A 13,359-nucleotide genomic window follows, 5' to 3' on the forward strand; every position below is an offset into this window, starting at 1 on the left:
ATGATTTGACTGAACTCTTTGAGTGCTTGCATCTAGCAAATCCGAAAATCCGATTTAGCGTGGCAGGTAGTCCAGAACAAGGGCGACCGAAAATGCAATTTTGCGAGCTTTTATCTAATATTACGACCGCGTACTCGTGCCTAGCGTATTTCCAGAAAATATGGAAAGAGGAGTTTCCATATCCTCTCTGTATAACTTCACACCGCGAAATATAACTACAGGTCTAACGGACGCAATAAAATATGCTTATCGTAAGGAAACACGTGGACAATGTAACCGATATAACGAACGAGGAGGAGATATTAATTGCGAGGAAATAATTTTAATTAATGAAATAATTCGATTCAATTTAGAAATAACGTTAGGCGGAGAAAGGGGATGACTCAATTGTTGGGATGATCTCGAGTAAATCGAGTAACTCGTATTCGTACAGGGCGAAGGGTGAAAGATGCGGGGGCGAGATTTCACGAGGCGAGGAATTTCTCGATCCATTTTTTTTACGACATCTTAACAAAACTGCGTTCTTGACAAAAGTAGAAGCGCGGATGTAATATCGGAAAGTGGCGTTAGATACAGGAGGGTGAAAGAACGTGAATGGGATCGCGTGCCTCGCGACGGGGGGCAATCTACATGAAAAATTTTCAATTTCATCGCATCGGATGGGGATCGGGAGCAGGATGGAAAAAAAACCGTGTATCGATATTCAGAAATCAAGGATTAATTTTTCGAGAAGGTATCACGATCACTTTCTTTGTTTTTTTTTTTTTCTTTTTTTTTTTTGATAATTCAAGTAAGATATCGAATATTTCTGTATTATTCTCTTTCTCTCTCTCTCTCTCTCTCTTTGCCTTTTTTTATATATTTATGCGCACGATGAAAATTTTCTAAACTAATTTTCTCGTTCACCCGATCGGTAAACGTGAATCAGTTGGTTTAAATACGCGCGTAGATTAAACTATTGTTTTATATGTTTTCTACGAAATAACGATTTAATGAAAATAATGGATGGAATTCACCAGTCGTTCAATTATCGTGTACATATCGATATAGGTGGAAAGATAGAGTAAATGGATGCATCGTTTATTAAATTCCTGCGAGATAGTCGTTCCGATAGTCCTTCGGTAATATAAAACGGAGAGAAAGAGAGAGAGAGGGAGAGAGAGGAGAGAGGGAGAGAGAGAGAGAGAACAAAAATCTTTGGATATTTTCATAGAATCTCGATAGTGCGAGAAATATGACTATAATGATTTTAATCGAATGGAATAATAATAATAATAATAATAATAAGAATATAATTTAATTTATAAATTTATAAATACATCCTGAATATCAAATCGATGAAAGTACATCGACTATCGATAAATACAAAACAATTACAATATGTGAACTATTTATTATTATTTCAATGATACCGAATATCAACGATCGTTCCTGTATCTATTATGCTATTAAATAAATACGACGACCCCTACTATATTTCTGTAATTAAGATTTTCTTCATTCGTCTCGTTTCGTTTCTCCAACGAGGTTGTGTTTAACTATTCCTCGTTAAATTACAAACACCATGCAGCAGAAGGAAAGTTTATGGATCGTGGTACTTTCGATGGCACACGGTGACACAGTTGCTAGATCGTTTTTTTCGAACGAGAAAAGCAAGAACGAACGAACGAACGAACGAACGAACGATATCCAGCCCCCATCCAGTTGCTAGTTTCGCATTCAAGAGGGCGCAACGAAATTAAGTTGAAGCTATTTACGAATGAAGTTTATCTCTCACCCCACTTCGACCCGGCTCTTTGTACCACTTGTTTATCCTCGTGCTTCTGACGGCTGGCGTTTTCTTTCCGTCTCCCTTTTCATTGTCCATGCAAACGCTATCAACCGTCTTTGAATCGCAGCCCCGTTTTCGCGACCAGACGCCGCGCCATCCTTTCAACTACGGCCAACTGTCATTGAAATTTAGCGCTTCGCAATGAGAAGAGAAGAAGCAAAGGACGATAACGATCCCGTGGATCGAAAATGTGTACCGAACTCGTCCCTCGATATGTCTTATAAACGTATCGTATCATGATCATATAAGTTCATAACGTGAATTTTAAGACTAATTTTGCTGCGTCGTGTCGATAATTTTTGTATCGTTTCTTTGAAAATTGGAAAATTTTTTTAAACTCGTTTTTGCGATAACGTTAAGTTTGATATTCCTTTCTCTCTGACGATTTTCTTTGAAATTCGTAGATAGAATTATTTCCACGAAAATAATAGTTTTTTATACATCAGCCACGAAGCTGTATCGATCGTGAAATAAATAAACCGTTGGATGCGGCATTTTTATAAAAAGTGTTGGAACATGATGTTGAAATTTCTGTTGAAAAAAAAGCCTCGTTCTATGACAATTGTTAAACGTTGATTAAATATTGCAATTTGCGAATGCATATTTTTTAATATCGTTTACCGACAGACAAAATGTCCAAGACAAATTCTTTGATTTCACGGTTTACAATCGAAGCAACTTCCGTTTGAAAATTCTCGTAGCGATATTTGGCCAAATGCAGAATAAATATCGTAAATGTCAAATGCAAAATATACGGCGGAGCGAATGATTCATTCGCGAAATTAATTTAAAATTCTTATATTGACAAACGATAAAATCTCTTGCGTTAAAAATTTGTATTGTATTGTATTGTATAGAATATTGTATTGTAGTTAAAAAAAAAAAAAAAAAGTAAAAAAAAAAAATTACAATTCCCTTTACAAATTTTTATATATTTCGAATACGAACGAACACGAATCATTAGCTTCCGTTGCATTTTATTGGCTTCGACGTATTTAAGCATAAATATAATTCAAGTATCATTTACCGTATTGTAAAGCCGATCCAAATGAAAACGATATTCCGAAATTCTGTACATTGTGCGTAATTCACACAAATTTTATAAAATATTCCGGTTTTTTCGTTTTTTTTTTTCATTTTTTCATTTTTTCATTTTTCCAGTTTACTGATAATCATCATCGATGGAAAACTCGTCACTGTTTCCAAACCAAACAGAACGGAATAACGAGTAGTAGCAAGGTGATCGCGCAAACGCATTAATCAATAAAACTATCCGTCTATCGATAGATACACTCCGACTATTTTCATTTGCGTGTTCTTCACGGTTTCGTAATCGAATCGTCCCCCATTGGACCTCGTAACGATCCATGGCTCGTAAAAAAAAATTGGCACCAACAGCACAGAGTGGATCCACCAGGATCACCCCATCAAAACGGCGCAATATTTGTTTGGACAGACTATACAACTCGTTTAATAAATATATGTAGCCCGTATATACGTATATATGATAGTCTAGTCTCCTTCAAACGATCGGTGGATATAAAGCCGGGCAATAACTTGGCCAAACCTGGCTATTAATTACCTTAACGACCATGCTTATACGCTTATCCAGTTCCTCCTTCCTCTTGGCCCTTACCACCCGAGCCTCTGTGTGCATTAACCAATGTGCACTTTGTACACGCTCGATACGATTTCCCTGTGTCGACACTTCTTCGACACGTATTTGTACATAGTCGATGGTTGGATCAAAAATCACGTTAACGGATAAAGATGGTTATTAGAAATATGATTATTCGTATAAAAAAAAAAAAATCAGACGTACATGCATTTTTCAAAATGGATTCGCTGAAAAATGAGACGATAAACGGAGAGAAATTCTATACTATTCGTTTTTTATTTTTGGGATAATCTTCTATTATTCGTCCAATTCTGAATTATCTGAATTTCGAGTATATTCGATTTATCTCGTGTATCTCGAAACGATCGATTTTATTTCCGGGTAATTCTTTAACCCCGCCGAGTGAGCGTTGCGATGCGCCCGGCGATGTTGATTTCGCAAACAAAGCTCTCGAGGCTTTTAACGAACATTACTTAAGGGATCACGATAAATAACTCGAGTATAGAAGATTTATGCACTCTCCTGTTCGAGCATCGTTGTAATCTTCGTCCTAGAATTACTTACGTATCTACGAGGGAAACGTTTTCGTGTCGTTTCCAAACTGTTGTTATCCAATCCAATACGTTACCCCTTTGTCTTAGCCTTGGCGTAACAAGCGAACAATTCGGACCGCGTCAAGCGAAATAGGAAACCGACTTCGACAGGCCAGACCAATATCACCAGAGAGAATGGCCGATCCTTTCTCGCGTCCTCGTTAATTTCATTGGAACGCGCGCATTTTTCCCCTCAAGTTTTTCTCACAGGGAAAAAGAGAGGAAAGGAAAAAAAAAAAAAAGACGGAGAAAATGTTAACAATCGAGGTTAACGGTGGAAGGCATGATACATAGACACGCGCGCGCGCGCACACATACGCAGTTGCAGTGGTAAACAGAAGGGGAACGGGTATTGTCGGGGGTGCGCGTTTATGTGCACGTGAAACCGGAGGAAAAGTCAGTCGGATAGAACGTGATCGGTAGATGAGCCTTCGGCTATGTAGAACGAGCACCAAATACCACAATACGAGATATTTGAATTTCAGGGAACAATCGCTTTTATCAATAGCCTCTGGCTTCCTGGTCTTACCTCTTTCGGATAAACCTCTTATGGATAAACCCCTCTCTCCATCCAACAATTGATGATGGAACATGTATTTTACGTATTTGGTCGAAATGTTTAGCATCGAGTGTGTATCTCCATCGGCGATAACCATCTATCCAACAAGGATTCGGAAACTTTTTTTCAAAGGTTTGAAAATCAACGAAGGAAAGGGAAAAATGGGCTTGCTTTAGTGGAAATGTTGTTTCTCGCGTATTAAATCAGATTGGAGAAAGAAGAGGAAAAATACTGAATTGGAAATCAACTCGTTAAAAAAACGTCTCGCATTTACAACATGTGATACCATTAACGAAGCCGTCTTTTCATATTGACAATAAACACAGCTGATCGACGAAAAGCTCCTTTCGATTGAATCAAGTTGGAAATCGGGACCCAAATCAATCCGAAAGCAATGACGTCGAACATTCTCTAAAGTTACAATCGGGTTTACCACGCGCTTCGTTTACCGAAGAGGACCGTTTTCAAAGTTGCCAAAGCTTTCAAGGTTTTGCCTCAATCGCGTTCCATTCGCGTTCATCGATACCGCATGTGCGTTGTTTGCCTCGACATCGCGCGCATATAAAATTTCACCGCCAATGGAAGTTAATGGAGATGAATCATCTCCCGCAAATAACGCTGCCAAGATCTGTCCCCAAATAATCTCCACCATAGTTTCGTAGTTTTAATTTATCTACGATCAAAGATCAGGGTAACAGCATTCACGGAATATTCGGTGACTGAACGTGCCCGAATCATGTTTTCTATTTATGAAACGCAAACGAGTCATCGTTATGAAATTCTCTCGAGAGATTTCTTCGCGACCTCGTTCGTCGAAAGAGAATTTTTTACAAGTCCAACGACGCGAATATATATATTTCTTTTTTGTGCGCGCGTGTCCGTTTCGACCAGTTTCGCAGGGGGGAGAAAAAAGATTTTTATTATCTGACTTTCCATTTCACGGACAAATCGAATGTCTCCCCTTTTTCGAGGAGCGACAACTGTACACATACAATCTTTGTTAACAGACGGCGGCGCATTAATCGGAACCCCTCCCCCTCCAGATGTGGGGGAACAAAGGGGAGAGGCAAATAGATTGCGATAGCGAGGCACGAGGCCGCCAATAGGAGCCGTGGAGTGCTGTGTCAGCAAAGCGCGAGGACGGTGAACAGCGCGGTGCAACAACGATTCCTAGGTGACCCTATCGATGCGGTTTAGGCGTGGAGCGCGCGGGTGAAGCGATATCGATTGACACTTGCTTCTTTTTCCCTTCCATCCCGCCTCTCTTTCGTCGCGCGACGACAGCTGCCAACTCTTGGAATATCGATGCCAGGACACATTTTCGAAATGGCAAGCCGAGGATACGTCACCAGCCGCATCTTTCCCCCTCTTCTCGTTATTCCATTTTGATATTGTTACGACAGGCCGAAGGAGAGGGGGGAGAGGCAAAGAGGAGACGAGTGGCTCGTTTCTTAGATGACAGGAGTCTGAGAGCGGAGTCTCTCTCTGAACTTAACTGAAATAAAAGGTCTCGCGTTTGTATGTGTGTATGATTCTCCGACTTTCAGTCGGAAAAAGTTTCAGGGAGAAGACGTTTATTTTCCTCCGTGGAAAGATAAACAACATTGTTACCGTGCCGGCGAACCAGATTCCTTGGTTGCAATCTCGTTAAGTGGCGGCCTGCTATTAAGACGTAATGATCTCTAAATGGATTTTTCGAAAAGTGGAGCAAGTTGGAATATTGACGTCCTGTGATTGATGCGCGGGAAATGGAACAAAAAAAAAAGAGAGAGAGAGAGAAAAAAAAAGGAGTCGCCCGTTGTTGTTTTTCTTTCCTGTTTTATCACCGCGTTTATGAAACTGGATATACGATTGTTTCAAGTTTGAATAATCGATGAAACTATCGGGAAGGCCATCGAGTTTTGAAACTATGCGACCATGTAATTATTATAGCAGTTGTTGTTACGCCAAATTACCACGGCTCGTACCCTCTCGGATGTATATCCGAAATTTTTAGACGAATTAATATTCGATTCGGATAGAATATTTATTCGCGAATCCACATTTTATGTATATATTTAAAAATTTTCGTGACGATTCTTCGAAGAAAAATAAAATTGTGCCAATTTTGTCAAATGAATTCGTTAATTGTACGAATTACGAAACGAAAGAAATATAGATGCAGGAAAATTGATGGAAGTGTGTCGTTTATCGGCAAAATGGATCAGCTTTAGGCCGCGACAAAGGGGATCACCACGATCGCCTTAGAAAAGGTTAAAAACATAGACTCTTTCCATCCACGCGGCGGCCGATCCACGATAATGTTATCCCATCCGAATACGTACTCTCCTCATCCATCTTACCTCGTTCATCTACTATACCGTACGGTCTGCTGCTTGTTTTCTCGCGTGCCTACCAAATGAATTCCACGCGAGGTGAAATTCACGGAGGTGAGATTACCTTAACGTCTTTCTATTTCGCTACTTCGGAAGCCGTTTCGCATTTATAACTTCCGAAAGGTAACGTCTCTCTTCCGTTCCAATTCACGTTTTCAATTATCCCTGTTCGTTGAAATTTTTAAAATACGAATAATAAAAATAATAAAAAAGAAAAGAAAACTTGCGATCTCTTTTATAAGATTACATAAGACGAAATGTAATAAGCTCGAAAGCACGGATGGATGGATGGACAATTGGGGGAAGAAGAAAGAGAAAAAGAATTGGATGTCGATAACGATAATGCAACGACGTTTCTTTTATATATAGCGCACGTGTGAAATTGAAACGGTGAAAACATAAATATACAGGTTATTTCGTATTATGTGGGACACCTTTTATAAGTGACAAAAGAAGCGAGAATAAATTCATAGGTTGTCGAGGAAGCTCGATAACAGTCGATAGAGAGGGAGATATCGAGAATATCGAGTGCAATGAATTTCCTGTCGTGGAGGAGAAACCGCGTTGTAGGACGTGTAGTACACACGTGTACGATGTTTCGAGTTTTGGTTTAATAAGAACGACGAGGTGACAACCACTCGGACGAGTCCGAAATACCGTTCGTTTAGAAAGCACAGAATTTGTTTAAGCGATGGAAATAAACCGCGTCGCTACGTTACGTTTATATCTGGAATTTACAACGGGCAGAGGCCGGAATCGTGTTTCAAAAAATAGATAAAAATTGTGTCAAATGAAACGAAACGAAAGAAATAACGTTGGATATATTTTGAATATCGTTCCCTGAACGATTTCTTATTTCGAATCGCTGTTATTTTCTATATATATATGTGCACAAGTTTCGCGTGCAAGACCTTTTTATTTTAAGCCCGACAAAGAACTTGAATGTGATGAGATGCAAATCGAAATAAAGCAGGAGAAAATCTAGGGATGTAATTGGAAATGCGGTGTATAACGGCGTTATGAATATATGAATACTCGATACGGTTGACAGAATATTAATTAGAACAATATTTGGCGTCCTTTATTTGTATATGATTAATGACTTGGACGAAGGTTTCCGCCTGTATCAATATACGATATTTAAAATACTTTCATCGACTGTGAATTCGGATGAATTAATATCGTATCGGCAAATTAAATATGTTTATTTTATTAATAAAATATCGAAATTGATTTGTCACTGTCGTGCATCACTGGATCGTAAAACGGTATCATATTTTATATCACGAAAGTTATAATTGATAGATATTCTTTATCTCTCTCTCTCTTTCTCTCTTTATACGATTCGACAAGTATCTTTATCGAGATTAAAATATTTGAGAAACGTGCCGCGTGAGAAGAATCATATCGCTATAAAACTGGTCGATGTATTTTTCATCCTTCCTATCGATTTCCTTCTTCGTTCCTCCATCTTTCCGCGAGATAAAACAATGTTCCATCGGTATGTATATATATATATATATATATATAGTGTGCATCGTACCAGCTTTATCTTTGATCAAACAGGATTCTTCGAGTTGACTTTACACTCGAGATGCGTTTAAACATCGCCGCGGAAAATTTAATTAACTCTCGTATCATCAAGATTCACTCGTGGACGATCGCTTTGAATATCCATACAGTCGTGCTTGTTATATCGAGGAACAGACAGTGGGAAGTGGGAAACGTCTTTCGTGTGATATTCAAACATTGTAATTTATCGTATCTACCGCATTATTATCATCCATGTTAAATTATTCGTTAAAAAGGAAAATCAACAACTCCTTGTTTCTGTTTATTAAATCGATACGATATGCTTTTTATTTTCATACGTATTAAATACGAAGAAATAACATTTGCTTTGAGAGATTTACTTTGATTCTAAAATAATCAAATCGAACCGAGTTATTGCACACAAAATTTACCTTTATTTCTCAAAGTTTAAAATCTTAAAAGTAAAATCTAATTGATCATTCGTATCATAATCAAAACCGCTTCTTCTCATGGTAGAAAAAAAAGAAAGAACTTTTCAAAACTTAAATCTACTAAGTCAAGCCTAAGCGGAGTAGAAAATCTGTTCGTCAATTTTCCAAGGATATCCAGTTTCTTCGTTTCGGTACATTTACCGAAGATGATCGATTTTTAAAAAGGCAGCAGAACTCCATTAAACGATAAACCAATTTCGTGGGTTCTAAAATATCGAGGATGATGCGCGATCCAGCATCGAGTGGAAATCGAGTTAAATGGCTCGAAATGAGGTAGAAGGTAGAATCGTAAAAGATGAAATTCGCAACGGTTCCAGATTTTGACCAGATTCCCGAGGAATTCGTGAGGAATCGCGAATTAATAATTAATTGACGAGATGTTCCCTGGAAATTTCTACTCCGCTTAACTCGATATTTTTCACGGTAGATTTTGCCTGTCAGAGGTGAACGATAATGACCCAGGAACGGCGAGAAACAATGCTGCTACAACCCGTATTCCATTGTTCCGGTTTTCGCGACGTTGGCTTTTAACCCGAGAACAATTTGCCGCTTTGAAACGACGTTCTCCTTTAGCGTAGTACCCGTTGCTTCCTCCAATTTGACGAACGTCGTTAACGTCGTCCACGCTATGACGCTAATAACGCTTTCGTAAATTCTTCCTTCGTAAATCGTCAAGTTACGAGTCATCGTTGACCGTAATGCCGATTCTCATTCAGAGCAGATATTAATGGAGATTAATATCATCTCGAGGCGATCGTTTCGTCCGCATCGATGTCGAGTTTTTTTTTTGTGCCGATGGTTATCACCTTCTTCTTCAACATTATAGAATTACGTTTTATTATTTCTGCAACTCGGAACGAAAAAGAATCCAGCAGCAGCTCGAGAGACACCAAGTGGCGGCATCTTGGCGAAAATATACGAGCGGAACACTCGTGACAGGCGAGTCGACAGGCTTCGTCAGAATTTTTCCCCGTTTCGCCCCTCGTCGCACTCGACGAAACATCTGAAATAACGCCGACCTCATTATCCGCGCGTGCGGTTAATTAATTTTCCACTTTGGTCGCCCGCGAAGCTCAACACGTAAACTCGAAATACATATATATATGTATATTGCCGGCCGTTGCAATAATAATTATTGTAACCGTATTTAGGAGCGTGGCACGTGAAACGTCACATGGGAAATCTGAAACTGCCCCCGTTCAAACTACCCTCTCCCCTCCCCCCCATTACAAATTTATTTACCGACGTGTATACGAATTTTGGCGCGATTTCGAGTCGATTAAATCTAAACTCGCGCGCGTTTCATGGAATAAATAAGAGGGAGGGGGAAGAGAAAGGAGAAGAAGGATCGAAAACGCCTTCTGCTACCAACAGATAATAACTCGGGCGCACCCCCTCCCGGCTGTCACACAGCATTCGACCGTCTTCCGCGAAACTTTCTTCGCCGAACTTTGTCCCCGAATCCTTCCACGACCGAGCTGGAATATATACCCCCGCGCAAGTTGGGCGAGGGCATGAATCCCCCGGTGAAAGAACGAATTGGGGAGACGTCTTGGAGAGACCTACTTTAGCCTCCTTTGTTGCCGGCAGTCATCCAGGATTTTCTTACTTGTCCGGCTTTTCATTAGTAGCCTTACGCTTCGAAGAGCCAACCGCGTTATCCGAACGAACGGCAACCCCTGCGAGACTAATTTATCGGCCGTCGTTTCTTTTTTTCCCCAACAAGATTCCTTCTTCCCGTTACACCACTGTTCTTAAAAGTAACGATAATTAATTGCAAAAGTTCTTCTTTTAGCGACCGGCTATTATTATGGAATAAATTATCGTCTTCTACTTATCTCGCTTCCTCGTTGTGTTTCGAATTCGATTCCACCCTCGCGAAAAATCAATTTTTTCCATTCTCTTCTTCTTTTTTTTTTTTGTCGAACGCATCTCGAAGAAAATGTTTCAATTTCCATCGAGTTGTCCACTTTGAGACTTATATCGAGGAGAAGAAAATTATTATTTCCTTTCCTCGAAGGATTACTTTACAAATACAAAATTGCATCGGCATAAATACTTGGACGACTCGTCGATTTATCGGGCGCAATAGTTGCTTAAAATCCTCCTTAAAGCGGTAAATCGCGTCCACGGGAGAATAGATCTGCCGTAAAGCGCAACCTTCTATTCGTGGCCTTCCATCGAGCGATGTAACAAGGACGTAAACCAACGCCGAGGAGAAAGATTTATCTTTCCACTCCAAGTTTAACGATTAAAGTAAACTTGTTTTATCCGTCTCCACCTGGCACATTTTTCTTTCACGGACCTCCTCCTAGCTCGCCCCCTCCTTCAGCTTAGATCTGTCCTCCCAACGTCGACGCCAATCTCCTTCAACACCGGTGAGGAATGATCGGCTGTCTTCGGGAACATCGTTCCGGGGCGACGCCAACAGAATTACTACAAGGCGACGCGTATACGTCTTCCACGGGTAGAGAGATTCAATGGAACTAGGATAAATGCCAAAAGCAGCATTTTCAAGATTACAATCTCGACCTTTTCTCCTATACGCGTAATATTATTCGACCAAGTCAATCTACCTCTATTCCGACTTGGATTACGGGAATAGAGTCGTCCTTAATGCGTTTCCTTCGTGAAAAAAAAAAAGTTTCTCCCCTCCCATCAGTTACGTAACTGAAGGTAAACACGAACACTTTCGAGCAATTTAACGAGCGTCCAACGAAATACGAGGACGAAAGGAAGGAAGGAAGGAAGGAAGGAAGGAAGGAATTCCTTCCCTCGTATTTACCCCGGTAAAACTCGTGTAACGATGCGCATTTTCACGAGTAAAACGGTTACGAATGCGGCTTGCAATGAGGGCTTGCATATGCGATCTACGAGATATACCAAGAATTGGGAGTATTCGTGGAAAATGAGGAGGGGAAGGAAATCGACTCGTCTTCGTGTTCGACAGTCCCTTCTGGGAAACGACTTTATTCGATGGAACTTTTTTCGAGCAAGAGCTGGCGGTCGGCCAATTTTCACGCTACGAGAAATTAACGCTAGATTTACGAGGTGTTACTCGGGCAGGATTTACGTATTTGTTGGCTCGAGACTCTTTCGATCGACGGGATCGTTTCCACCCCTTTTGCTCCGGCCCAGAAATTCGAGCAGGCGTCCATCCTTGGATGGAAAATAATAATCGCTCGAACGAATTTCAATCGACAGACAAACGTATTAAAGGATATTTTACACACGAGTGAGAGGATAAAATCTTTTCTTACGACTCGGGAATGAAGAGAGATAGAGAAAAGATCGTAAAGGGAATAAGAATTGTTCGTGTTTAAAATGTAACGCGTGAGAGAGAGAGAGAGAGATCGAAGTTTTAATAATTGAACGATATTGGCAACGGTGCAGCAAACGGTTGCCCGATGGTAGCAGCATTTTAAGAAATTAAGTCGAGCTCACGGTAAATCCTCGTTAGGCGACATTTCGCCGCGAATTTATCGTACGAGTTTACCATTGTCGGTTCGTTATCTTCCATTTGCCCACGATATTGCCAGCCTTGAGGGCGATCGCGCGAATTTCTCTTACTTAATCGCGTTAAACGAATCAAATATATTGCCCCTTCGAGCTACATGTTAATATCCAATACTGCGCTATTTAAGAGAAGTTAATATCGGTGAAGGGTATTTATAAGCGGAAGTAATCTCGGTTTAATCTCGGGGAAACTCGTCGGAGAAAATATCGGGGAAGAATCAATCGCTGAACGTATCATCTCGTCATATTCGTGTAATGTTTTTGATTTTAGCAATTGGAGAGAAAGAGCTTAAAGATTAACGTTAAAACACTCGTTAATAATAATGAGAGCGAGTTTTCTTTTTTAGAACGTGGAAAACGTGCTTCTCCAGGCTGTGTAAAAATTCTACTCGACGTTTTATTCTTCGTTTTAACGGTATTCGCCAATTAATTTTGATATCGAATTCGAGGGAACAACTTTTACGTCGAATTATCGATATTTCTTACGACTGGAATCCAAGCAGCTAATCGAAATCTACAACGAAAGTCGCGAATACTTTGACGCCTCGTTTCCACCACGAATCTTTTCCCCTGTGTCAGCGCGTCTAGGTACGCGCCGTTACTCATAGATTCCGTAATCTACTTACCAACATCGCATCGTTTACCGAATCGGATCCAACGATTTAGCATTCCCTCGTCGAGAAGAGAACGCGGCCCCGAAAGAACGTCGACCCTTGGTTCGTTTCGAGAGGCTGCTCGAGCAGAAATGGTATCCATTCGTCTCCGTTACTTTTTGCACGTCGCTGATTCCGCTCGTTTATCCGTGGATTCTGTTTTTCGCCCGGATCGCTATTCATTTATTCG

General features: G+C 40.3%; 1 protein-coding gene and 1 long non-coding RNA gene across 7 annotated transcripts in view; one reads left to right on the forward strand and one right to left on the reverse strand.

Moving 5' to 3' along the window:
• Window positions 1-13,359, reverse strand: part of LOC116415098 (uncharacterized) — a 211,485-nt gene that overhangs the window by 153,743 nt on the left and 44,383 nt on the right. Inside the window, exon 3 of one of the 3 annotated variants that reach the window (XR_015290819.1) lies at window positions 9,616-10,003. The exons of the other annotated variants lie outside the window; for them this stretch is intronic. This is a non-coding gene — a long non-coding RNA (uncharacterized LOC116415098). Of the gene's footprint in view, window positions 1-9,615; window positions 10,004-13,359 lie in introns of those variants that run through there. 3 annotated transcript variants of the gene reach the window in all.
• The window catches only part of LOC100870138 (cuticle protein 8-like), a 101,359-nt gene that overhangs the window by 61,717 nt on the left and 26,283 nt on the right, over window positions 1-13,359 (forward strand). The gene's annotated exons all lie outside the window — the stretch shown is intronic.

This window comes from Apis florea, unplaced genomic scaffold (genome assembly GCF_048593485.1).
Source record: "Apis florea isolate Af1SG1 unplaced genomic scaffold, ASM4859348v1 contig_1615_pilon, whole genome shotgun sequence".
Taxonomy (NCBI): Eukaryota; Metazoa; Arthropoda; class Insecta; order Hymenoptera; family Apidae; genus Apis; species Apis florea.